Genomic DNA, 25,502 nt, shown 5'->3' on the forward strand with positions numbered 1-25,502 from the left:
TATTATTTTATGGTTGAAAGTCACCACAAAATGAGGAACTGTATTAAAGGATTGCAGCATTAGGAAGGTTGAGAACCACTGGCTTCCCATCATGGAGCAAATTTATCTGTGTTCATTAAGAATGAACATCAGTTTAATTGTACATAATCAATCAATACAGTATATATAAACTTTGCATCTGATAATCATTTACAGCTTCATTACAAATTAAATGGACTTTACATGTTGTACAAACTCACAATGTACTTCGAGCTTAATTTAATATTATATATGAACCAAGCCATACAATAAACCATGATTAAACTATGTGTGAACCCTATTTAAATGTATGAATGATGCACTAATGAGAAAAAAATAAGGATAAGACCCAAACAGAAGCATAAATTTTCTCCAGTCCTTTCCCTCTAAAACTATTCTGTTCTGAATTATTTTTTAAGCAAATGAAATGAGTCAGAACATGAAGGAATGTGATTACTGTCATTTCCAATTACTAACTTTTCAGCATGCATTATTTACACTCCTGCTTGGTAATTCATTAAAAGCTGTAAAATAAATCACTAAGCCTTTTCTTCCTTTCCACAGAAAAAAGATACAGTAATAAAATTTAGCACTTAGAGATGAAATGTGTAAAATAATGTTGAAAACTCATGAAATTGGTATGCAGAGGAAAAGGTTTTTGTGAGGTTTAAGTGGTCATATAATGTAATAAATATTACATTTATTTCAAAGATTTGTTAATGCATATATTTTGCTTAAATTGTTAAGGTGTTTATATGTACACTCAGAGGTGTTTCACGTTTATAAGCAGGCTGCTTCTAACAGAGATATAAAAGGAAGAGAGAAATAATCTATCATGTAACTAAAAATTAGATCTGTTAACTCTTTCAACTAAGAACCTAAGAAACATGTTAAAAATACTGTGAAGGTTTTCTCTTTTTTACATTTATACCTCTGCATATCTCAGTGATACTGCTTATAATAAAGGCTCTTAGTGAAGCAGTACAAATCTAAAAGCATGAAATGATTATTACACTAATACCTTACTTCACCTTGTGTATTAGTTTTATTCTGACACCAGATGGCACTATTCACACAGATCATATTCTCATAAAGTATCAGTTTAGGTACCTATGCCCTATTTCCTCGGGCATGGTGGAAATGGTGGATTCCCATGGATCTTCTTACCAGAATCCCATAATCTTTCAAAAGAACAATATGTGTCAGCTAAACAAACCTATAGATGTTGATATGAGCATTTTATGTCATTAGTCAAACTTTCCTTGAAACTCTTGGCTCAGCATTACTAACTTTCAAAAACCATAGATGGTTCTCTGCTGTATCATACAAAAAAGAACTTTGCATAGAGATATAAAATACACTAACTTTTAATGAACACAAACGTTCTTATTAAATTTTGTTTTAAGATCTTTGCAAAAAATGGGATTGTGCATGTTGTTCTTTATTGTAGTTTTGAAATAAATCAAATATATTCTGAACTATAATTCAATGTAAAAATAACTGAAATATAAAAAGCGATTACATAACACACAGTTATCCCCCTACAGCATGCTTTTAGCTTTAAAGTAAAGGTAAAGGTTTCCCATGTTCAGTCCAGTCATGCTCATCTCTATTTCTTAGCTGAGGAAACTGTTGTCTGGAGACATTTGTGGGGTCATGTGACCAGTATACATGAAAGCTCAGAGAATATTGCTGAAACAGTGGTACCTATTTATCTACTCTTATTTGCATATTTTTTTAACTGCTAAGTAGGCAGGAGCTGGGGCAAGTAATGGGAGTTCACCCCATTTGTACAACACTTGGGTTTTGAATTCAGTCTTTAACTGCTGAGCCATCTCACTCCCTCCTATTTTAGCATACATATAAAGCACACATACTGGCTTTTGGCTGTATTTGTGCTGTATCTAAACATATTATTTGCAACAATTATATCAATCTGATTTTTATTTATGTTGATTTATATCTCAACTCTGTTTTATGCAACTTAACACCTTATATATAATTTGGATTTTTAAAAAGATGATATTTGGATGCCAAGTGATCTTACTAGGGGATGTCCTTTATTTACTCTGCTACAGACAAGGAAAATTATTTGAAAGCAATGTTAAGAGAATTAAATTTGACCTCATAATATTTTCTGGCTACATTTCTAATTTGCAACAGCAGTCACAGCTGTACAATTTCCAGACATGACTCATAGTTCATAATAGTTTCTGATCCAAAAGAGAGGTGCCAAACAAATTATTCAGACTTCACCAACTGAAAGATCTCCTTCCAGCTTAAGGAACTTAGAAGATTTATAGGTGATATCTGTTTGTTATTTATTACTAATGAATTTTCTGTACAAAGCTCAGGGGAAAGACAGAGTTCTAAGGTAAATCCTTCAGATAGATTGGGAAGGTTAGATCTGAAGTAACTCAAAAACTATTGCTTATGAGCTGATTCATGGATCTACTGTCTTCATGATAAATTGCATTTCTATCAGTTGATAGTAAACAATGTTTATAATAAAGACATTACCTGAAAGAAAATATTGAACAACATTCCTATAAAGGCCATTAAATATCATTAGCGGTTAACAAATATTTCAGATTAGCAAAATTTATTTTCTGTAAGAATATATCCAAGTAGATATAAGATACAACATTAAACCAAATTATTGTCCATTTAAAATTTTTTTGATATATTGATTTTACAAAGACTATAGTTTGATTCAGCAAGCTAGGAGTTAGATCAAACACTTTAATTCCATCTATTGCAGTTTTAAGGTTTGACAGTATTTGTAAAGTCCCTCTACTGAAGAGGCAGGTGACGGTTTAGTGACTTCAGCTCTTTATTGGTCATAGCAAGCAAATATCAGCAAGGTCCTGCTATAGGCAGGGGTTTAAATATAGAGCCCTTTAACTCAGGAGCCAATCAGAATTTACGTACTTGAGTTCCTGCTTGGACTGGAGTGAAAACTTCCCAGCTTCACAGGACATAACAGTATTCATCTTCATACATAAAAAAACAATATCACTCAGGTAGCTGAAATGTATAATTGCCATGAGCTGTGCCATGCACATTGAGGAATTAATATGGAAAAGGAAAAATCTGCAACAGAATATAGAAGAATTAAAATACCGAGAGAATTTTCTGGAAGCTTGACAAAATAGAAAAAAACAGCTTTAAAATATATTCAGAGTCATAAATTCTGACAATCATATTATAAATTAAATTATTTCTTAACAAATAATGAAGCTTACTGGTCTAAACTTGTCTTTGAATGCTAGCCATAGCAAAAGGAATGCTCTTAAGAGTCTTAAACTAATGGAAGCAAAATAAAACATCCAACTTTCAGGGGGATGGATGTCTCTGATGGAGGGAGGGAACATTCTTCATATGGATCAAAATTCACAAAAATGGTAGGAAAAAAGGATTGTTATTCAACCATCTTGGAAAAACCAGAGTAGGATAAAAGAAAATACTATATAACTTAAAATGACTGTAGTAAGAATGTTTAGACTTGGCAACATAATACTTACCTTCAGCTAGGAAGAATTCCAAAGATGTCTCTCTGTAATGAACAGTTGGTACTCTTTAACAGCTACAGTTTAATAGCTCTTTAAAGAGCAGTTAACAAACAAAATGAAACAATAAGAGATATTAACACTTTGGGGATATCTATATTTACTATGGAGGCAGGATTTTGTATTTTTTAGCAAGTGGAAATGGAAGATATTGTATCATGTATCGTGCTTGTTCAGACAAGTTCATTTTCCCAGTTTTAGAATGAAAGGTGCTTCTTATTTTCTTTTTGTAAATATTTGAAACAATCTAGTTAAACTCCTTTTACAAAATTGTTAGACACGTTCAATAAAATAAACTTAAACCCAAAAGGTCTATAAACATGTCTGAATCAATGAATCAATTGATTCAAGAATCAGCATTGTCTCCCAGGAAATGATAAATGTTTACAGTATTCAAGGGAAATATGCTTCATCAAATCCCAAGATGAATTTGAAAAATATGCATTCTTGAAAGCATTTTTTCTTCTTTTTAAAAATCATTCCAAGGGATATATTTACATTCTAGCCTTAACTTAACATGATTTTATACCTCATTCCTGGGCTTTTCTCCAAGTTCAGTTTTCTTATACAGTAGTTTGTAGCACTGATGGAGAAAGCGGTAAATTATATGGCCTCTTTACTTTTTAAAAATACATTCATACATTTTTTATCATGCCTCTCCACCTGTTTGATTTATTTCATATATTTTCTGTGTAACCTAATATTCACATAACAGTGTTTTTTATTCAATATTATATGACTGAAACCTGGCTATGTCCTCACTTCTTACCTGTTTTTGAATTATTTTCAGTCTAGCTTTCACTTATATCTATTTTTTCATGACAAGTGAAAATACAAAGTTGAACTTAGTTATACTGCAGCTGTGTAAGTTGTTTATGGTTTATTCAAGTTACTTTTTAACTGAAAGCAAACACAGTTTAACCATTACAAGGGTAGGAATCCAACAAAAGAGACGGGTGCTTAAGTCTGGGGGGGGGAACCCACAGGTCCCTTTTGTGCTGCCAATTGTTTTATAAATAAATTTGCTGCAACAGAACTTGTGTTTATTACTCTCTGAAATATTAAAGGTTTCTTTCCTGGGATAATGAAAGGGTTCTGACACCCTTCCTTTTATTTTTTAAAACCCTGAGGCATTATATTCAGTATTACAAGAAGCAATCCATTTGTTTGACAGTTCCTTTCTTCATTGCCCAGTTGCCCCATCATCAGAATGGATAGGAAATCGTTTCTGGAGAGCTGAAACAGACAATGTCACCATATTTTCTACTTCACTTCTAATTTGGGAGCTTGGAATAAAACTCTTGTCATTCAGATCACCAATACAAAACAATGACAGCTCTTGTTCTGCTACAGCACTAATGTAAGGATACATATAAAGGGGGGGGGGTGTTAAAAAAAAGTTTAAATCTGTATACTATAGTTACATGTAGTGCATTTTTATGCTTTAATTTTATACATTATATGCTTGTAATTAAACTTTATACTTGCTATATTAGAGAAAGTGAAAGCAATAGGTAGATGCATACATGCCTGAACTTGTCTAAGAAGACGTCAATAGGAAGTGAAATGATGAAGAATATATTTTTTTTAATAAAGATGAAAGCCAAATTATATTCTATATATGTAGCATATTTTTGCTGATAAGGAGAAGGAAGGGAGACTAGTATAGATCTGTTTCAAGATATTTTGCTCTCATCAGGTATGTATACCCTTACTGGGATTTGAACCTGGGGAGTCTGCCTCTAAGGCAGTAACTTTAACCTCTAAACTACAGGTTCTCCTCATTTCAGAGGGGCTGAGAGGCAAAAAGGAAGCAGCATGCTTCCTCTCATATTTCGGTATACCAGGATGATTTGATAAAAGAAAAACAAAACAAAACATATAATTCTTCTCTGATACAAGATGAGAGCAAAAATATGTAAATATACATACAAAAATATGTATTTAAATGTGTATAAATGTGTGTGTGTGTTTCTGTTGAGTCACCTGGTGTACCCAAATATGGGAGGGAGGTCATTTGACAACCAATATCTGTGATGAATATAAAATATATTATTCTAATGTGTTTATAATTCATTTTGGTTTAATATAAATTGTAGATCTAGTGAATACATTTTTAGCATTGGTATTATTAAACATTTGCCTGCTTGGCTAAAGGAAATCAGGGTATTGTATTTATTTTTGTCCCTTTTGTTGGGCCTCCCTATATTCTAAATTCCATACCATGCTTCCTCTTTATCCAGTGTCTCATTTTCAGATTATGCTTTTAAAATTAATTCTTTTAGTATCTGACTGGTATTCTCTCTTATTTATTATTGCTCAGTGTTGGTTTAAGCGGCCAAGGAAACAAAGCAGTTTTGAGTTGACATTATTTTTATTGCTTGCTTTGTCTCCTTTTTTGAAGGAAAAGAAACCCATATCTTAATGTCTGACTCTTTGTTTCAGAAGCCTTACCGTTACTCTATGTCTAAAATAAAACTGACCCTTTGTCTAATAAAAGAAGACCCTTTGACTGTATCCAGCAGTCTGGATATATGAGGCAACCTGCCTACTGAGCAGTAATTTGTTCCTTTGTGCTCTGGGTCCTGATCCTTGGATAGGCCATTTAACAAGCAATGCCAACATTATTTTCTGTTGCCACACTCAGACAAATGAGTTGCCATGGGATAGAGAAACTGAACCATAGAAAGAGGTGAGACAAAGAGCTGCAGGATATCTACTCTTTGCCCTCACCATTCTTCAGCTCACTGTGCTGCCTGCCAGCCTTGTAAAACTGAACTCCAAGTTTACTATTTCTTCAAGGAAAAACAAGACGTGCTCTCTCAAATGGAGCTCTTGTTGAATAAGTCAGACACTAAACAAGTTTGGTTCCACTATATGTACCTTAATATGAATGTTATAATAGGAATCTAGAAGTATATTTTCTTTTAAAACAAATATTCACACTTCCTTGCAATATCTGGTAAAAAAAATAGTTATTTCTCTTTCCTTAAAGCATTCTTAATATCTATGCATGTCCCATGGTACTTTCAAGATGTATTAGAGCATTACAATATTGTTCCCTGTCTAGCTTGGCTCTTGCACTTGTATTTCAACATGACTATAACCCAGCAGATTGCAGAAGATAATACAAGTATTAATTTGGAAATTAATGATTAAGACAGAAATCTATGCATCTTCTTCCAATACTAAATACACCGGGGTGGTGCAGCAGGTAGAGTGCTGTACTGCAGGCCATTGAAGCTGACTATAGATCCGTAGGTCAGCGGTTCAAATCTCATCACCGGCTTAAGGTTGACTCAGCCTTCCATCCTGGATTGTGGGGGTAATATGCTGGCTCTGTTAAAAAGTGCTATTGCTCACATGTTGTAAGCTGCCCTGAGTCTAAGGAGAAGGGCGGCATAAAAATCAAATAAATAAATAAATAGGTAACACCAAGTAATATATATCTACAGAGTTAGAATCCAGATTCTAACATCCAGAATTACATCATCAAATAAGACGGCGTATGAATCTCATACATCTTATAAAGTTTATCTGTTCCTCATAGAGAGAATTGATAATCAAAGTATTTCATATGTAAAATACATATATAATATCTCTAAAACCAAGTGTGAAGGCTAATTGTTCTTTTGAAGGGCACGTAGAACATTTGCACAAATGCACACCAATTAATTTAGAAATATATTAGTTGTGTAATAAAATGAAAGGATAATGAGAGAGACAAACGGCAAGATGCAGAAACTGAAGTTACAAGTGCATTCTAAATTAAAAAGTCCTCTTCTTCATTAGAATCAGCTCTATTTATTCTCTAACTTATACAAAATATTGAGCTATATGATTAATGATTTCTAGTGCCCACGCAGGTGCTTCAAAATTATATTGAAGTAATACCAGATTAAGAAATCCAAAAACAATTTATTCTTTCCATAACTATTAATCACAAGTCTTTTTGCATGTAAGGTGCATTATACCACACAGAGAGACAAACATGTGTGAATGTGCATGCACGTGCATGCGTATAGTAAAATATTATAGTGTAATATGTCTATAGAAATGATTAATATCACTCTAGAAAAAAATGATATATTTCATTATATTGAATATTTTAGTCTTATGTTTTCAGAAATATGATATAAATTAAGCCTGTTGCAAAGAAGCCCTTGTCAAGCCACAGTCACATGAATACTGATTGAAATCTATTGACTCTTCTTTTTCTTTTTCTTTACTTTTGCTTTATTAAAATCTATCTTTAATGGCACAAAGCCCCATCACAGTAACAACTTCCAGTGAAAAGTAATCAAAAAGTACATGAATGGTGTGAAATGTGGAAACTCTTGTGAAGGCATAATTGAGACTCAAGAATGCAGTTAGGACAATAGTGCAGGCATTCCAGTGAAACACACAGTGTCATTAATACATCCAAAATACCAGATGGGAACTTCATTGTTGCATCTCAATTTCTCTAATTTGTAAGTGATATTTTTTTCCAGTGTGCTTTGTACCAAACAAAGATTTTCTATGTTTAGTACACATATGGGGCTAACAGATATATTTATTTTATGTGATAAAAATACATATAAATGAATACATCTAGTTCTTATAATTATTTCATGGCAGCATATGATGTCTGATGGTTCCCAGCATGGCTCATTTGCAATATTTAGTACTATTGTGTTGACATTCTGTCAGGAACTTGCTGATAGTTATTAGGACTTTTGTTGCAGAATTTGATTTGCCTCAAAGCAGGTCACAAATTTCAGTCACAGTTCAGCAGATCATCAAGATTTTATTGTTTGAGTTAGCCTTCCCCACCACCTCTAACTTGCTTACCAAGCTGCAAACCCAGAGTTTGGCTTCAGAGAGAAACATCAAGAAAGCAACTTGCTTCTAATATATCAATTGAGACTTGATTCCAATTCTGACACAGCTGCAGTTGAATGACAGCAATTTCAATGCATATAAAATACATATTTTTTTTAGAAGAACAAAGACTAACTGTTGCTTCTGTTTGGCCTTTTTTCTTTTTACTTCTGTCATATTTGCAATCAAGAGGTACAGCCGACACAAAATATGCTAAATGTGACTAAGAACAAATTACAGATAATAAGACTGTTCATATAAGTGAAAATGACAGAACACTAATACATTTTTTTTATTCACTGTTTTTAAAAGCAACATTTCCCTATCGCAAAGTGTACAAAAATATTTCAAATACTACAAAAGGACTTCATTCTTTTGTGCATCAATCTATTATTATTGTTGTTGTTGTTGTTATTATTATTATTATTATTAATTCAATTTGTATGTCGCCCTTCTACGAAAACTTGGGGCAGCTATTATTTCCAAATGGCAGATTAATATAGTGATAGTCACAGTGTAGTAATATAGAAAGTGTTTAGAAATTGTTACCTCTAATCATTGCCCTGTATGTGTCAGAGAGCCATAGACAGTTGGAGTCCAGGAACACTCCACTAATATGTTCAGATAAATGGGAAATCTATACTTTGTAATGTCATATGTAGATAAAGATTTAAAGTTACAGGAGAAACATTCCACTTGAATGTGCATAGTTATTGCATTCCCAATGGATGTTTGTTTGTTCATTTATTTATTTAATTTCTATGCCACTCTTCTCCTGAGACTCAGGGCGGCTTACAGCAAATTTATGCAAAATACGTTAGAAATCTACAATAAAATCTACATTAAAATACTGTCTTAAAACCCCAATATTAAAATTAAGCAATCACATCCATATATTTATTCAATCATTGACCGGGGCTAGATATTAGCAGCTCAGTAGCCCCAAGCTTGTCAGCAAAGGTGGTTTTTCAGAATCTTATGGAAGGCGGCGAGAGTGGGGGCAGTGCGGATCTCTAGGGGGAGTTCATTTCATCAGACCGGGCTGCCACAAAGAAGGCTTTTCCCCTAAGTCCCATCAGTCAGCATTTTCTGGCTGACAGGACCTGGAGAAGGCCAACTCTGTGGGAACTGGTCGCTGGGATACGTGAGGCAGAAGTCATGTTGCTAGGACTTACCTTTTTTACTTGGTTGTAATTATTTTTGGAGAGGTCTTATTTTTTTCATGGCTGCAACAGAGCAGAAGGCAAGGAGGGGTGGAGGACAGGAGTGAGTTCTAATCTCGCTGCTGGTTCACTTCCTCCCATGCCAAAAATAAGCCCTAGCACGATTTTCATGCCAAATATAATCCCTACACCTAAAGTAAGCCCTACTTAAGGTCCTGTGCAACTGGTCTGCTACCCTTTCTGTCTGGTTGCTGCCAACATGACATGGGGTGTTGCCAGGTCCACTAAGATTTAGATTTAGATTTAATTGGATTTGTATGCCCCCCCTCTCCGGGGACTCGGGGCGGCTCACAGCATGTACAGAAAAAACAAGAACAATAATAAGAATCCAATTAATACATTAAAAATCTTTAAAATTCTAATTAAAAAACTATCAATATCATTCATTCAATGATCAAACTAGAGCATTGGTCAGGGGAGAAGATCTAAGGAAACCCCAGGCCTGGCAGCAAAGATGAGTTTTTAAACTCTTTCGGAAGCCGAGGAGGGTGGGGGCAGTACAAATCTCCAGGGAGAGCTGATTCCAGAGGGCCGGCCCCCCCACAGAGAAGGCTCTGACCCTAAGGAGAGCAACTCTGTGGGATCTCACCGGTCACTGGGATTTGTGCAGCAGAATGCGGTCCCAGAGATATTCTGATCCGATGCCATGAAGGGCTTTATAGGTCATAACCAACACTTTGAATTGTGACTGGAAACTGATCGGCAACCAATGCAGACTGCGGAGTGTTGGTGTAACATGGGCATACCTAGGGAAGCCCATGATTGCTCTCGCAGCTGTATTCTGCAAGATTTGAAGTTTCCAAACTCTCTTCAAAGGTAGCCCCATGTACAGAGCATTACAGTAGTCTAACCTCGAGGTGATGAGGGCATGAATGACTGTGAGATAGTCTGATCCTATGCCATGTAGGGCTTTATAGGTCATAACCAACACTTTGAATTGTGTCCAGAAACAGATCGGTAGCCAATGTAGTCTGTGGATTGATGACAAGATATGGGCATTCCTTGGAAGGCCCAAAACTGCTTGTGCGGCTGCAATTTGGACAAGCTGAAGTTTCCGAACACTCTTCATAGGTAACCCCATGTAGAGAGCATTGCAGTAGTCGAACCTTGAGGTGATAAGGGCATGAGTGACTGTGAGCAAAGACTCCCTGTCCAATTAGGTCCACAACTGGTACAACAGGCAGAGCCGAGCAAACACCCTCCTCGCCACAGCCAAAAGATGGTATTCTAATGATAGCTGTGGATCGAGGAGGACGCCCAAGTTGCAAACCCTCTCTGGAGGGGTCAATAATTCCCCCCCAGGGTAATGGACAGACAGATGGACATGTCCTTGGGAGGCACTCCGTCTTGTCTGGATTGAGTCTGAGCCTGTTGGCACCAATCCAGACCCTGACAGCCTCCAGACACCGGCACATTACTTCCACTGCTTCACTGAGTGGACATGGGGTGGAGATGTACAGCTGAGTGTCATCAGTGTACTGATGGTAACTCACCCCATGCCCTTGGATCATCTCACCCAACGGTTTCATGTAGATATTAAACAGCAGAGGGGAGAGGACTGATCCCTGAGGAACCCCACAAGGTAGGGACGTAGGAGTCAACCTCTGACCCCCCGCTGACACCGACTGTGACCGACCGGGGAGGTAGGAGAGGAAAACCACCGTAAAATGATGCCTCCCACTCCCAACCCCTCCAGTCAGCGCAGAAGGATACCATGATCTATGGCAGGGGTCGGGAACCTATGGCTCGCGAGCCAGATATGGCTCTTTTGATGGCCGTATCTGGCTCGCAGACAGGGCTCCTAGCACTGAGCTCCCGCTCGCAGCTGTCCCCTGGCTCCTGCTCGATGCCACGGTTTTTGGCGCTGTCCTGCTGGGCCCCAAAGACGGAAGGCAGGAAGAAGGAGAGCTCCATTCTTCTCGCCTTTTTCCCGCCTTCCGTCTTTGGGGCACAGCAGGACAGCGCCGAAAACCGCGGCATCGAGCAGAAGCCGGGGGACAGCTGCGAGCGGGAGCCCCAGGAGGGAAGTACCGGCAGCGCCCCGCCCAGCTGAAGCTGCACTGGCGTCGGCGGCAAATGTCCTTTGTGGCCTGGTGGGAGGGGGGGGGATGCAGCGGCCGCAGGCAGTCGCAGGGAGATGGCGGCGGCGAGAGGGAGCTCCAGCTGGGCTGGGGGTTCGGGGGGGCCATGAACGCCGCCCGGAGCCAATGGCTTCTTTTGGGCTTACTTGAATTCCTGCTGCTGGTAAGCGCGCGCGGGTGGCCGGGTGGGAAGGGCGAGGCGCGAGGGGGAGGCAAGTGGAGAAGCGGAGAGAGAGAGAAGTGGACCAAAAGAAAGAAAAGGGAAAGAGAGGGAGGGAAAGAGAAATGGAGAGGAAGGAAGGAGGGAGGGAGGGGAGGGAGGGAGAGAAGGAAGGAAGAGAAAGGAGGGTAGAAAGAGAGGGAGAGAGAGAGGAGAGAGAAAGGAAGAGGAGAGATAGAAAGGAAGAGAGAGAAAGAAAGAGGGATAGAAAGAGAGAGAGAGTGAGAGATGCTCAGTGAGCCTTTCTTTGAAGTTGCCTTTCTTTCTTTCTTTCTTTCTCTCTTGCTCTTTCATTCTTTTTTCTTTCTCTTGCTTTTTTTCTTTCTCTTTCTTTCTCTCCTTCCTTCCCTCCTTCCATTTCTTTCATTCCCCCTCTCTATTTTTATTTCTCTTTCATTCTTTCTTTCTCTTGCTTTCTTTCTTTCTCTTTCTTTCTCTCCTTCCTTCCCTCCTTCCATTTCTTTCATTCCCCCTCTCTATTTTTATTTCTCTTTCATTCTTTCTTTCTCTTGCTTTCTTTCTTTCTTGCTCTTTTTCTTTCTCTCTTTTACCTTCCCTTCCTCTATTTCTTCTTTTCTTTCTCCTTCCTACCTTCTTCCCTCCCTCCCTTCCTTCAGTCCTTCCTCTCTTACTCTCCCCTTTCATAAGTTTCCTTGCTTCCTTCCTCTGTTCCTGTCCCTTCCCCCTTTCTTTCTTTCTTTCCTTTCTTCCTTCCCTCCCTCCATTTCTTGCTTTCCTTCTCCTTCCTCCCTTGTTTCCTCCCTCATTCCCTTCTTTCACTCCTTCTTCTCTTACTCTCCCCTTTCACACCTTTCCTTGCTTTCTTTGCACCCTTCCTCTGTTCCTGTCCCTTCCCTCTTTCCTTCCTTCCTTCCCACCCTCCGTCCATTCATTCACCCATTCCTCTCTTGATCGCCCCTTTTACCATTCCTTCCTTCCTTCCGATGTGGGCCTGGGCCAGCAGAGTAGTTTGCTTTTGCACCCCGTCTCGAGCTCCCTTGGTGCCAACCCGGCCCTCCCCACTTCAGAGAGAAGGGGGAGAAAGAGAGAGAGAGAAAGAGAAAGAGAGAGATAAAAAGAGAAAGATAGAGGGAGGGAGAGAAAGAGATAGAAAGAGACAAAGAGAGGGGGAGAGAAAGAGAGAGAGAAAGAAAGAGAGAAAGGGAGATACGTACGGCTCTCGCGGAATTATATTTCAAAATATGTGGCGTTTACGGCTCTCTTAGCCAAAAAGGTTCCTGACCCCTGATCTATGGTATCAAAAGCCGCTGAGAGGTCAAGAAGCACCAGGACAGAGGATAAACCCATGTCCCGGGCCTGCCAGAGATCATCCATCAGCGTGACCAAAGCAGTTTCTGTGCCATAGCTGGGTCTGAATCCTGACTGCCAAGGGCCTAGATAATCGGTTTCTTCCAAGGACCGCTGGAACTGGAGTGATACCACCTTCTCAACAACCTTCCCCATAAAGGGGAGGTTGGAGACAGGACAATAGTTGTTAAATATGGCTGGGTCCAGGGAAGGCTTCTAGAGGAAGGGGTATACAAGTGCCTCCTTGTACGGAGCCGGAAAGGACCCCTCCCTCAAAGAATCGTTGGTAATCTCCTGGACCCAGCTCCGAGACCAGCCAGGAGGGACACAGGTCCAGCAAAGAGGTGGCGGAACTCACAGCTCCAATGGCCTTGTCCACTTCATCAGGTGTCACAAGGTCAAATTTGCTCCAAACAGATGGACTAAGATGGTCCCCTGTCACCTCAACTGACTGTCAGCCGATTCTGCACTCCAATTGGAGTCGAGGTCAGTCCAGATCTGAGCTATTTTATATGCGAAAAACTTATTAAAAGCCTCGGCACTACCTTGCGAGGGCTCCCCAACTCCGCCCTGATTAAGAAGGGAGCAAGTCACCCTGAACAGCATGGCCAGGTGAGATTCCGCAGATGCAATCAGGCCGACATTGTATGCACGTCTTGTCGACCTGATTGCCACTTAATATGAGATTTTACAAGTTTTCGGTCAGATTTGGATCTGGTCTTCCTCCAATGCTTCTCTAGACATCTCTTCTGGCATTTCATTCCCCGGAGCTCCTCAGTGAACTATGGAGACCTCCAGGGTCTGTTGCCAGAGAGAGGTCACAAAGGTGCAATTTGGTCTAGAGCCTCCGTCACAGCCCTATTCTCTGCCGAACTGTGTACAAGTGAATCCGGCAAAACCCCAAGCACCCTTTGAAAACCTTCTGGATCCATCAGGCATCTCAGGTGGAACCTCTTAATCGGTTCTGCCTCCCTGCGGGGAGGGATTGGAGCCTTAAAATCAAGCCGGAATAGAAAATGATCTGACCATGATAAGACAACGTCTCTAAGCCCCTTAATATCAGATAATTACTCAACTACTCTGAGAGGAATACCATGTTGAGAGTGTGCCCCCTCTCATGGGTTGAGCCCTGAACTACTTGGGTCAGGCCCATGGTTGCCATGGTGGTCATGGACTCCTGCGCCAACCCAGAGGATTCGCCGAGCAACGGCAGATTAAAATCCCCCAAGACAATAAGTCTGGGGGACTCCACCGCCAGCCCGGCTACCTCCTTGAGCAGAGCAGGCAGGGTTGTTGACACGCAGCTGGGAGGCAGGTATGTGAGCAACAAGTCCACCTGTACCCCTAGGTCCAGCCTCATAAGAAGGGACTCACAGCCCATGATCTCAGGAGCAGTGAGCCTACGCAGCTTGAAGGTCTTCTTGGCTATAATTGCCACTCCTCCTCCCCCTTCCCTGGGGTCGTGGCTGGTGCCACACCTGACACCCGGCTGGGCACATTTCCGAGAGAGGAACTCCCCCCTCTGGGCCCAGCCAGGTCTCAGTCACACACACCTGGTCTGCCTCCCCCTCTAGGAGTAAATCCTGGATAAGGGGAGCTTTATTTATATCAGACCTGGCATTAAGCAGCAACAGCCTGAGTCCAGGGTCCGGATTTCGCTTGTCACCAGTTCTCCGGGTTGAGTCCACGGGGCCAGAACAAGGAACCGCTTTCAGGAAGTGGACCCTTTTTCCCCGCGAGCGTCCTACCCTATGTCTCCCGCAAGTTGGTGTGTGGTTGGAGGATGAAGCTTCTTCTCCTTGCTCACCACTTCAACAAAGCAGGAGGCTGAGCAACCCACCAATGTCATGGGCATTAAGTGAGGAAGTAAGGGGTAGAGGATGAAAAGAGGCAATGAGGTGAAGGATGAAGCTTCATTTTGGACTACCAATAATAAAAGAAAGTTCAATCAGACCTTCCAACTTTGGGAGATGTTCTTTTTTTTCCCTGAGAAGTTGGAAAGTCTGAATGCTCTTCTTCTTTTTTAATCCCACAGTATTCTTTTGTTACCCTACATGTGGTGGCAGAGAACAGAGATAGAAAACAGGTTAGTGAAGGAATTGTGATTGCTCTATGGTGGGGAAGGGGTTAGGATTTGGCATTGTGGTTTCTCTGTGGTGTAATGATTGTTAGAATTTGTCATTGTGATTCTCTGGTGTGGGGAGTGGTTTAGGATTTTGCATTGTGGTTGCTCTGTGGTGCAATGAGTGTTAGGATTTGGCATTGTGATTACTCTTGAGTGAGGTGGGGTTTAGTATTTGGAATTGTTATTGCTCTGGGGTAGGGTGGGAGTTAGGATTTGGCATCCACAATAACCACCCCAGAGCAACCAAAAGTCCTTCATTAACCTGTTTTCCAGCTCCATTATCTGCCACTGCCTGCATGGCAACAAAAGACATTTAAGTTTAAGTTTAAGTTTAATCAGATTTGTATGCCGCCCCTCTCCGCAGACTCGGGGCGGCTCACAGCAATAACAATACAATGTAAAACAAATCTAATATTTAAGTTAATTTAAAAAACACCACAAATTAAAACCAATCATACACACTAGCATACCATGCATAAATTTTATAAGCCTAGGGGGAGGGAACATGTCAATTCCCCCATGCCTGACGACAGAGGTGGGTTTTAAGGAGCTTACGAAAGGCTAGGAGGTTGGGGGCAACTCTGATATCTGGGGGGAGTTGGTTCCAAAGGGTTGTTGAACTAAAAACCAAAAGATAAATCAGATCTTGCAATTTCTTGGGGGGTGGGGGAGTTGTGAGACCTTGTGAAGTTGAAGCTTTTTTTTAACCAGTAATTGCAGTCTTCTTTTGTTGCCATGCACATCTATGGAAAGCAAGTCAGTGAAGGGATGCTTGGAGAAGCAAGGGGAGCTGGGTAGGAGCTGGAAAGCAGGTGGCAAATCAAGCCCCACCCCCAAGGGCTCCAGACAACTAGTTGTGGAATGCAGGAGTGGATTGTAACATATTTTGCTGCTGGTTTATCTCCTCCTGCACCGCATGGGTGGGTTAGATGCAGTGGCAAAAAAAAAAAATATCCCCAAAATTAAAAAAGAGCCAAAAACAAAATGGTGACCACATGCACAGTGCCAGAAACCCAGTTTCTGCGCATGTGCAGAAGAAAAAAACCCAGGGAAAAAATCTCCCCCAAAATACAAAAAAAAAAAATGCCCCACCCCAGAAGCAAAAACAGATGGTGACTGCATGCACAGTGCCAGAAACTCAGCTTCTGTGAATATGCAGGGGGAAAAATTCCCCCCAAAAATGCTTAAAAAAATAATAATTCCAATTTTATTTTTTTTAAAAGGTGTTGGAGCCACAGACTGGCACCAACCAAAATAGCTCTATTGTGACATTGTGACATCACCAGTGGCTCGCTACTGGTTCAGGAGAACCGGTCCGAACCAGGAGGAACCCACCTCTGGTGTAATGGGAGTGACAGCAGCAGGTGCCCTGCTCACCACCACTACCAGGTGAAACGGGGGAGGGATACTCTGGCTGCCACCACTTCACTCCACCAGCATCAGGTCTTTGCAGGCCAAGGATACTGTTGGGATTTCATTCTCCATCCCTCCACTGCCTCATTTCATCGTCCACACCCCACCTCACTTAATGTCCATGCCACTGGTGTGTCCCTCAGTCTCCTGCTGTGTTGCAGTGATGAGCAAGGAGAAAAAACTTCATCCTCCACCCCCTGCCTTGTTTAATCCTCTACCTCTCCACCATCTTGCTTAGTACGTGCAGCACACACACCCTGCCTCATGTTGGCAGCAACCAGACAGCAACCAGACAGAATGGGTGGCTGGCCGTCTGTAAAGGCTCTTAAGTTGGGCTTACTTTAGGAGTAGGGCTTATATTTGGCAGAAATTGGGATAGGGCTTGTTTTAGGGATAGGTTGCATTTTGGGGAAAACACAGGTAGCATGTTCCAAATTCCTTCAATTCATCTATTGGAACCCCAGGAGCATTCCTTTTCTCTTTTAGCAGATGGAATGTTTACAAAAGTACAGCAAACAGAAGATAAAACTGTACAATTTTAACAAAATTATGCTAGCAAAGATTGGAAGATATCACTTTGTATACCAATAAAGCAATTTAACAGAATGTTCAAGCTATGAAACGAAGTCCTTCTTTTCACATTCTGATAAAATAGTGCTTATAATCATCCAAAATAGATTAACTCCTGCATGAAAAGAGATATGCCAGATATTGATACTGATTTTAGAAAAGGCTAAGGAACAAAAGATAGTATTACTAACATATACTGTGTAATTGAGAAAGCCAAAGGCTACAAAAAAAAATTCTATATATGCTTTTTAAGGGCCTTTGATTGTGTCAACCATGGTAAACTGTGGAGTATCTCAAAGAAAATGAGATCACTAGAAACATTTTGCTGTCCCCATGCAAAACCTATATAAAGTCAGTAAACTACAATCCGGATACAGTGTGGCAAAACAGACTGCTCTCAGGCTGGTAATGTTGTGGCCCGTCCGCGTGCCATGCAGCTGGTCATGGATTCCAAGGATTGAGAGACGGGTGTGGGCTGGTACTCTAGAGCCATGTACCTGCTACCTAAGTCTGATAGTGAGGAGGTTGAAGAGGATGTAGTGTCAGCCCTCCTGCTGGGACAGAACAGGCAAAGGAGTAACTTAACATCGTATACTCTCCTATTGTTTATTCAATGTATGTTCTGGTACAAATCAACGTTTCCCAGTCAGATAACTCAGCACAACGAGATATCCCAGATCATTTTATTACAGGAATTCTCACAATAACTCACAGTTATGATGTGATTCTTCTGCAGTATAATCTTTCCCATTGTGCAGGTAAAAAGAGGTTGAATTGACCCAGGTTCTAGGTGTAGCATCTACATGCTGGCTGGCTTAAGTGAATGAAGACAAAGACCCTCTGGAATGTTCTCTCCAATTACCCCTCATCATGAGTCAGAGCCAATAGGAATACACAAATGTGGTCACATGTAAAACTACATTACCCAGAGTGCAATTTCACTACATTGCTCCTAATGCAATATCTTAAAGAGACATGCCTAAATACAGTCCAACTATTTCTGTCTCTGGGGACAGCACAATGTATATCAGGGGGAGCTAGTGCACAATTCTACTAATGTAACTTAAAGCACATAGTGAAAACAGGTATTACGTTTAAATGTAAAGAAAATCAAATTTATGGCAAGTATGGTAACCTACTTTAAAATTCACAATAAAGATACTGAAGTGGTAGAACTGCCTTTTGGGATAGCTAATCAACAGAAAAGCAAATTGTTAGATGCAAATTGGCAAATACTACTGCCAAGTCAATGGTCCTATTGACAGATTCTTCCAATTAGCTATAGAAGCATATAAATTCACTTCTGAATTAATACTGTATGTTATGTTTTCTTTTAAAAAGTGTAAAGAGCTCCTGTAATAAAACATAAAATTTTAATTTCCATTATATGGATCTTTATTCTCACTGCTACCACTCTCCAAAAAAAAGATACAACCTAAATATTTGATCATTACTTTAGAACAGGGGTGTCAAACTCATCTTGCCACAACGGCATCACATGACATATTTGGACTTTTCCCCCCCTTCGCTAAACTGGGCATGGGTGTGGCCAGTGTGTGACCCTCTTTAGAGGTATATACAAAGGTCACCCAGAACGTAATGCACCACATTTTTTCTTCAACAATTATTTATTGAACACAATGAAACTTACACACAATAAAGAATGATGTTTCACTATTTTTCCATGTAATCTCCATCCTGTTCTATGGCCTTCCACCAGCAAGACACAAGGGCATGTATGCCCTGCCGGTACCACTCCTTGTTCTGGTCATGAAGCCATGGAGCTCTGCCAAATCATCTTCTAATGACCTCACCCTGTGTGCCCAGTGACTAACCTTACTTCTGTCGATTGCAGATTCTCCATAAACTGTACACAAACATTTGTGAATGTTCCCAATATTTTCTTTCTCCACAGTGAGAAATTCAATGATGACACGCTGCTTGTAATGTACATCACTTACAGACATCATTTCAAAATACTGTGGCAGCTACGCTACCCGTCTGAAGAACAAACTTCCAGCAGACGTGGTAGATAAATCCACAGTAACTGAATTTAAACATGCCTGGGATAAACACATATCCATCCTAAGATAAAATACAGAAAATAGTATAAGGGCAGACTAGATGGACGAGGAGGTCTTTTTCTGCCGTCAGACTTCTATGTTTCTATGTTTCTAAGAAATGCAAAATTTACACACACACTCCTGACAATTCAAATAATGTATACCTAAAGTTTCGCATTCGTACTGTTACTGTAAGCTGAGAAAAAAATTGGTGCATTACTTTCTGTGCGACCTTCGTAGCTCCAGATTTTATTGGTCCTGGGCACAATTTCTTGTAGTCAATGGTGCTTCTTCATGTGGAAAATGAATTAATTAATGAATGAATTTCACTATAAATGACATGCAGAAAAGGATTCTTTCCTGTCCATTTTCTTTCCTAGACTTATTTAGGTGAAATAATTTTAGTATTATTAATTTATTATTATGTAGGTGGAATAGTTTTGTTTTGTCAGTTTCAGACAAAATTTCAGTTTGTGAGGTTTTTAATTAGCACACTACAGTGGTACCTCATGATACGAACCCCTCGTCATACGAACTTTTCAAGATACGAACCCAGGGTTCGGAATTTTTTTGCCTCTTCTTACAAACTTTTTTCACCTTACGAACCTGCCGCCGGCCGCTGGGATGCCCCACCTCCAGACTTGAGTTCCTCCCATTTTTTCCCACCCTGTCCTGCCCCATTCTCCCCTCTGGATCTCCATGGGTTTCCCCCATTTTTCCCCACCCTGTCTTGCACCATTCTCCCCTCTGGATCTCCATGGGTTTCCTCCGTTTTTCTCCACCCTGCCCTGCCCCATTCTCCCCTCTGGATCTCCATGGGTTTCCTCCATTTTTCTCCACCCTGCCCTGCCCCATTCTCCCCTCTGGATCTCCATGGGTTTCCTCCGTTTTTCTCCACCCTGCCCTGCCCCATTCTCCCCTCTGGATCTCCATGGGTTTCCTCCTTTTTTCTCCACCCTGTCCTGCCCCATTCTCCCCTCTGGATCTCCATGGGTTTCCTCCGTTTTTCTCCACCCTGCCCTGCCCCATTCTCCCCTCTGGATCTCCATGGGTTTCCTCCATTTTTCTCCACTCTGTCCTGCCCCATTCTCCCCTCTGGATCTCCATGGGTTTCCTCCGTTTTTCTCCACTCTGTCCTGCCCCATTCTCCCCTCTGGATCTCCATGGGTTTCCTCCGTTTTTCCCCACCCTGTCCTGCCCCATTCTCCCCTCTGGATCTCCATGGGTTTCCCTCCCCCCACTCCATTCGCCTCAGCTTCGTCTGCCGGCAGCTTTTTTTTTTTTAAGCCTTAATGTTTTGGATTTTCCTAATCGGCTTGCACGCATTATTGGCTTCTCCATTGATTCCTATGGGAAACATTGTTTCATCTTACGAACTTTTCACCTTACGAACCTCGTGCTGGAACCAATTAAGTTCGTAAGATGAGGTATTACTGTAATTGCATAATATAACAACAACAACAACATCAACAGAGTTGGAAAGGACCTTGGAGGTCTTCTAGTCCAATCCCCTGCTTAGGCAGGAAACTCTACACTACTTCAGACAAATGGTTATCCAATATCTTCTTAAAAACTTCTAGTGTTGGAGTATTCGCAACTTCTGGAGGCAAGCTGTTCCACTGGTTAATCATTCTAACTGTCAGGAAATTTTTCGTTAGTTCTAAGTTACTTCTCTCCTTTTTTAGTTTTCACCCAATGCTTCTTGTTCGACCCTCAGGTGATTTGGAGAATAGGTTGACTCCTCTTCTTTGTGGCAACCCTTGAGATATTGGAACATTGCTATCATGTCTCCCCTGGTACTTCTTTTCATTAAACTAGACATACCCAGTTTCTGCAACAATTCTTCATATGTTTTAGCTTCCAGTCCCCTAATCATCTTTGTTGCTCTTCTCTGTTCTCTTTCTAGAGCCTCAACATGTTTTTTGTATCATGGCAACCAAAATGTAGCACACTACAATAGCAGTAGCAAAAATATGCTAAGATAATGAAGAAAACACGTTCCAGTGTTTGGGAATAGCTAGATAATCCACTCCCAAGTTCAAATACATATTCTTATTGAGCAATTTATCCTTGAAACAACTGTCTTTATTGTTAATTATGCCATCTAAGAAGTTCAGTATGTACTTTGGCTTCTATTGCCAACCTTCTGGGATATTTCCCTGATAAAATCTTGTTTTATTTCTGAGTTAACATATTTTTTCCTCTCTTGAATTTGTCTCTTACTACTTCCCTGATTGCTAAGACCTTTTAATGTCCTTATTTTATTGTATTGTATTTATTTAGCCACTAACAAGCTAATTTGTTCTTATATTTCTAAATGTAAAGTTCCTCATTAATTCATTTTTCCCCTCCCTTTTGCTGCATATGAGCTATTAGCTGACATGTTTATTTTCTAGAGTCTGGACCAGCTTTTAAAATTTGTTTTGCCTCCTTTAATTTATAAATGTTATAATCAATTATTTAGGTATTGTTTCCCAAGTGAGTCCTCAGCAGAATAGATGATAGCCCCCACACAGGCCATTCAAAGAGACCAGGCGTCTCTGAAGCAGCTGACACAAGTGAGCCCAGCTAACTTCCAACCTCTCTTGAGTGCCAGTATTGAGGCCAGCTAGCAACTGCACATTCTGTGCATCACTCAGCCAATGGAAAGGAAGTGTGGTGCATATCTATTTGTTTGGCTTTGCTGAGCTTGCATTGTTTTGCCCATTGCCTATTCAGCCTCAGGATAGTATTGAAAGAAAATGCTGGCCCTCAGAGAGAAATATCATCAAACATGTAATTGTAGGCAATCAGCATCAGCTCAGCATCAATAATTAGGCATGGACCAATAATAAGGATATAGTCTAGACCTATCAGGGAGTTGGTCCCCATGTTGCACCATTTTAGGATTTAGGCATACATTTTATTCAGAAAAATTAACATAAAATGAATCAACTTCTTTAACTATTAAAGTTAAATATGAACCAGAAGCACAGGTTATTAACAGGATATTTATATTAACAATGCACTTTTTCTCTTCTTAAAATTTCATGAAAGAATTTTCTTACTTTGGTTATGACATGCTGTCTTTTGAATCTAATTAAAACTTTCTTCTTCTGGTTCCTTAGGTGGAAAAATAACTCTACAGAGACGAGTTCTTAATTAATGCACAGGGTCTTTGCGAGTCCCACCTCTCAACAGCAGAGATTGACATCCAAGGATACATAAATTACACTAATTGAGCTTTGCATTGACACAGTCTTTCCACAACCAACTCATCAGAGAAGGTAAGAAAGCAGTTAAGTTATTGCACTATGCTTTTATTTTTTCCCTTTGGGAATGGAAATCTTCCCAGATTACTGAAGATATGTTAGTACAAGAAACAGATTTTTTTTCTCTTTGCTTTTAAAAAATAGTTTTTGATTTTTATTTAATATTAAGCATTTTTAATATAACCATCCATTAATCACATTATGATGGATGCCAGCACTGAAGTACTACAAATAAGCATCTTTATGCAAATAATCACTTGGCAGCATTGATTTCAATATAATATTGGACACCAACTGAAATTATTTTCAACTAAATAAATAGGAATTTAAAATGACACAAAAATCATTTTTGCAAGCATATAAAGACTCTACTCAACTCAAAAATCTCCTAAAACTTACTATCAAAAGTTGAATGAGTACTGTGACACAAGTCTTCCTCTTTAATATTTCATTTGTCCAAAAAACCCACCTCTTTTTGGACCATACAATTTTCACATTTCAAAGTTCTATCATATAACAAAAGATGTGAGTCCTTTCATAGCTATGGTTATGTTTTACAAGCCTCATGACTATAGCGAGTTCATAAAGCCAGAGATAGACCAAGATTGCAGCTGGCCATTTCAGATTTGAATGGCAATTTGCTGCACAGAAGCCAGATTTTTTTTAAAAAAACCAAATAACTTGTTGAGAAGCACAGTAAGCAAGTGGCGTTACAAAAGCTCTTGAGAATCACAAGATAATTCTCAGTGCTTCCGGCAATTCCGGAGAATCAGAATTGCAGCATGCTTTGTCCGCAGCCAAAATCCAGGCAAAACAGCTTATAGAATTCCCTGAGATGCAGACTTGATTAGGTGGTTGGGAAGATTACTGTGTGAGATGCTATATTCCACTGGTATATTTACAAAAGAATGTGTGTAATTTTTTTAATGTTTCTTAGGTTTTCCATTGAATAATTTATGGAATACTAAAGGAGTGTAAGAAATGTCTATAAAGCACACTTCCATAATATTGTCCCTTAATTTTAGACCAGCTGACCAGTTCTACAGTAAATTTTGATCTTTTTGTAGTAAATGTTATTTAAGTAATGTTTGAGCTACATTTATTAAATTTAACAAGACAGTTTCACTAAGATTGAGACTGCAGAGCAATGTGCAGTAAGGCTGAAATCATTATACATTTGAAAGGAGAGATACCAGCTGTAACAGAGTGGATAGAAAGATAGGGTGGAAGGAGCTGCATAATATCAACTTAGTTCTTGGTAGAAAGTTAAAAAACCATGAAGAGTAAATGCTGGAAATCATCAAGCCAGAAAATGGACAGAATCCAAAACATGCCTATTTAAAAAGAAAAGAAAAAGAAAACCTCCTTTTATGGCTTAAGCAACAGTTCAAGCTATAAAGATAATCTGTTTGGTCTGGGAACATGGCTTTTGTCCAGATTAGCGCTTTTGTCTCGATAAGTTAAGATCATCTTAAAAGGAGTGTTTGCTTTCTCCTGTTTTGACATTTCTTTTCATTCACTAAATTTTTTCCCAGTGCCTTATGTTACATTATCAGTGAAAAGCATGTCTGACTGGTAGTGTTTCACTGCCAGTCTAATAGTTTGAACCAGTGTTTTAAAAGTTTTTTTCGGGGGGGGAGGGGGGATGATAGGTTTGAAATGTTGTAGAAGTTTCTTGTTTGGGGGAGAGGACTGGCAGTTTAGAATGATCAAATGGTGTCATTATGCACAGACAGAAAGCAAAGTATATACATTGACTCCGGGAATCTAAAGAGATACTGTACCTCTCTCCTAAATTGGGCAATTGTTTTTTCTAATTCATATCTGGATTAGAATATTCTACTTGATTCACATTTGTACATAGAAGACAAATCTACATCATGATCTTACAGACAAGTTACAAAGAAGCTTATATTTCTGAACTGAGTGACTTTTAGTAAGACATCCAACTAACTTTATTTTAAAAATTCTGGATTGGACTTGAAGTTTTAGAATCTGAATGAAGACAGAAGGAAAGAAAAGAATTCAATTTATCTGTTTATTAAACTTTATTTTAATCAGCTCTCAAGTAAATGCTTATACACACACACACACACACACACACACACATGTAGCATATTTTGCTGATAATGAAAAGAATTTGACAGAAAAGAAAAGAAACATAAACACACACGCACACATATAAAATACTTTGCAAAAATGTACAGAAAGTTTAAATCATACATATGAAAATGACAATTAAAGACATATCAAAGTTGTAAAAATACAGATTCACTGAGGTATACTTTCTGAATGATCTTTTAATAGGTTGTTCATAGTTCATTGAATTATTCATTTAAATTTATTGGCCACTCAACTTCAATGGATTCTGAGTAGCATACAAACCTAGAAGAAAAACTAAAAACAATAAAACATTAAACCAGACAGATATCGGAGTTTAAAATGGCAATGTCTCTGCTTTCTTGTCCTTAGCCATAATCATAGCTTGTTCCTATTTCGTTTTTATTAATCATTTTCTAACAAACAAAAATATAATTTACTAATATTTCTTCCACTATAACAAATGAACTATTAAGTATTAAAGAAAATATTATTGTGAATCTATGGCTTTCTTAATCAACAACTGCATGAGTAGACTAATCAACTTTTTACCTGATCACTGCAATACAAAAATGCATAGGCAGCTAATTGCAACCATCATTATTTTTGTTACGAGTAGGAATCAGTTTTTGAAAGTTGCTATTTCACATCGTTAGAAACTCACATATCTATCAATGATCTGTAGAGATTCCCAATCA

The 25,502-nt window shown here is 39.4% G+C and overlaps 1 protein-coding gene across 1 annotated transcript in view; it reads left to right on the forward strand.

The window, feature by feature from the left end:
- Positions 1 to 25,502, forward strand: part of TENM3 (teneurin transmembrane protein 3) — a 1,937,374-nt gene that overhangs the window by 1,010,393 nt on the left and 901,479 nt on the right. Inside the window, exon 6 of the mRNA XM_070757504.1 lies at positions 22,561 to 22,719. The gene's annotated coding sequence lies outside the window, so the exon portion shown is untranslated. The remainder of the gene's footprint in view (positions 1 to 22,560; positions 22,720 to 25,502) is intronic.

This window comes from Erythrolamprus reginae, chromosome 7 (genome assembly GCF_031021105.1).
Source record: "Erythrolamprus reginae isolate rEryReg1 chromosome 7, rEryReg1.hap1, whole genome shotgun sequence".
In the NCBI taxonomy this organism is placed as follows: domain Eukaryota; kingdom Metazoa; phylum Chordata; class Lepidosauria; order Squamata; family Dipsadidae; genus Erythrolamprus; species Erythrolamprus reginae.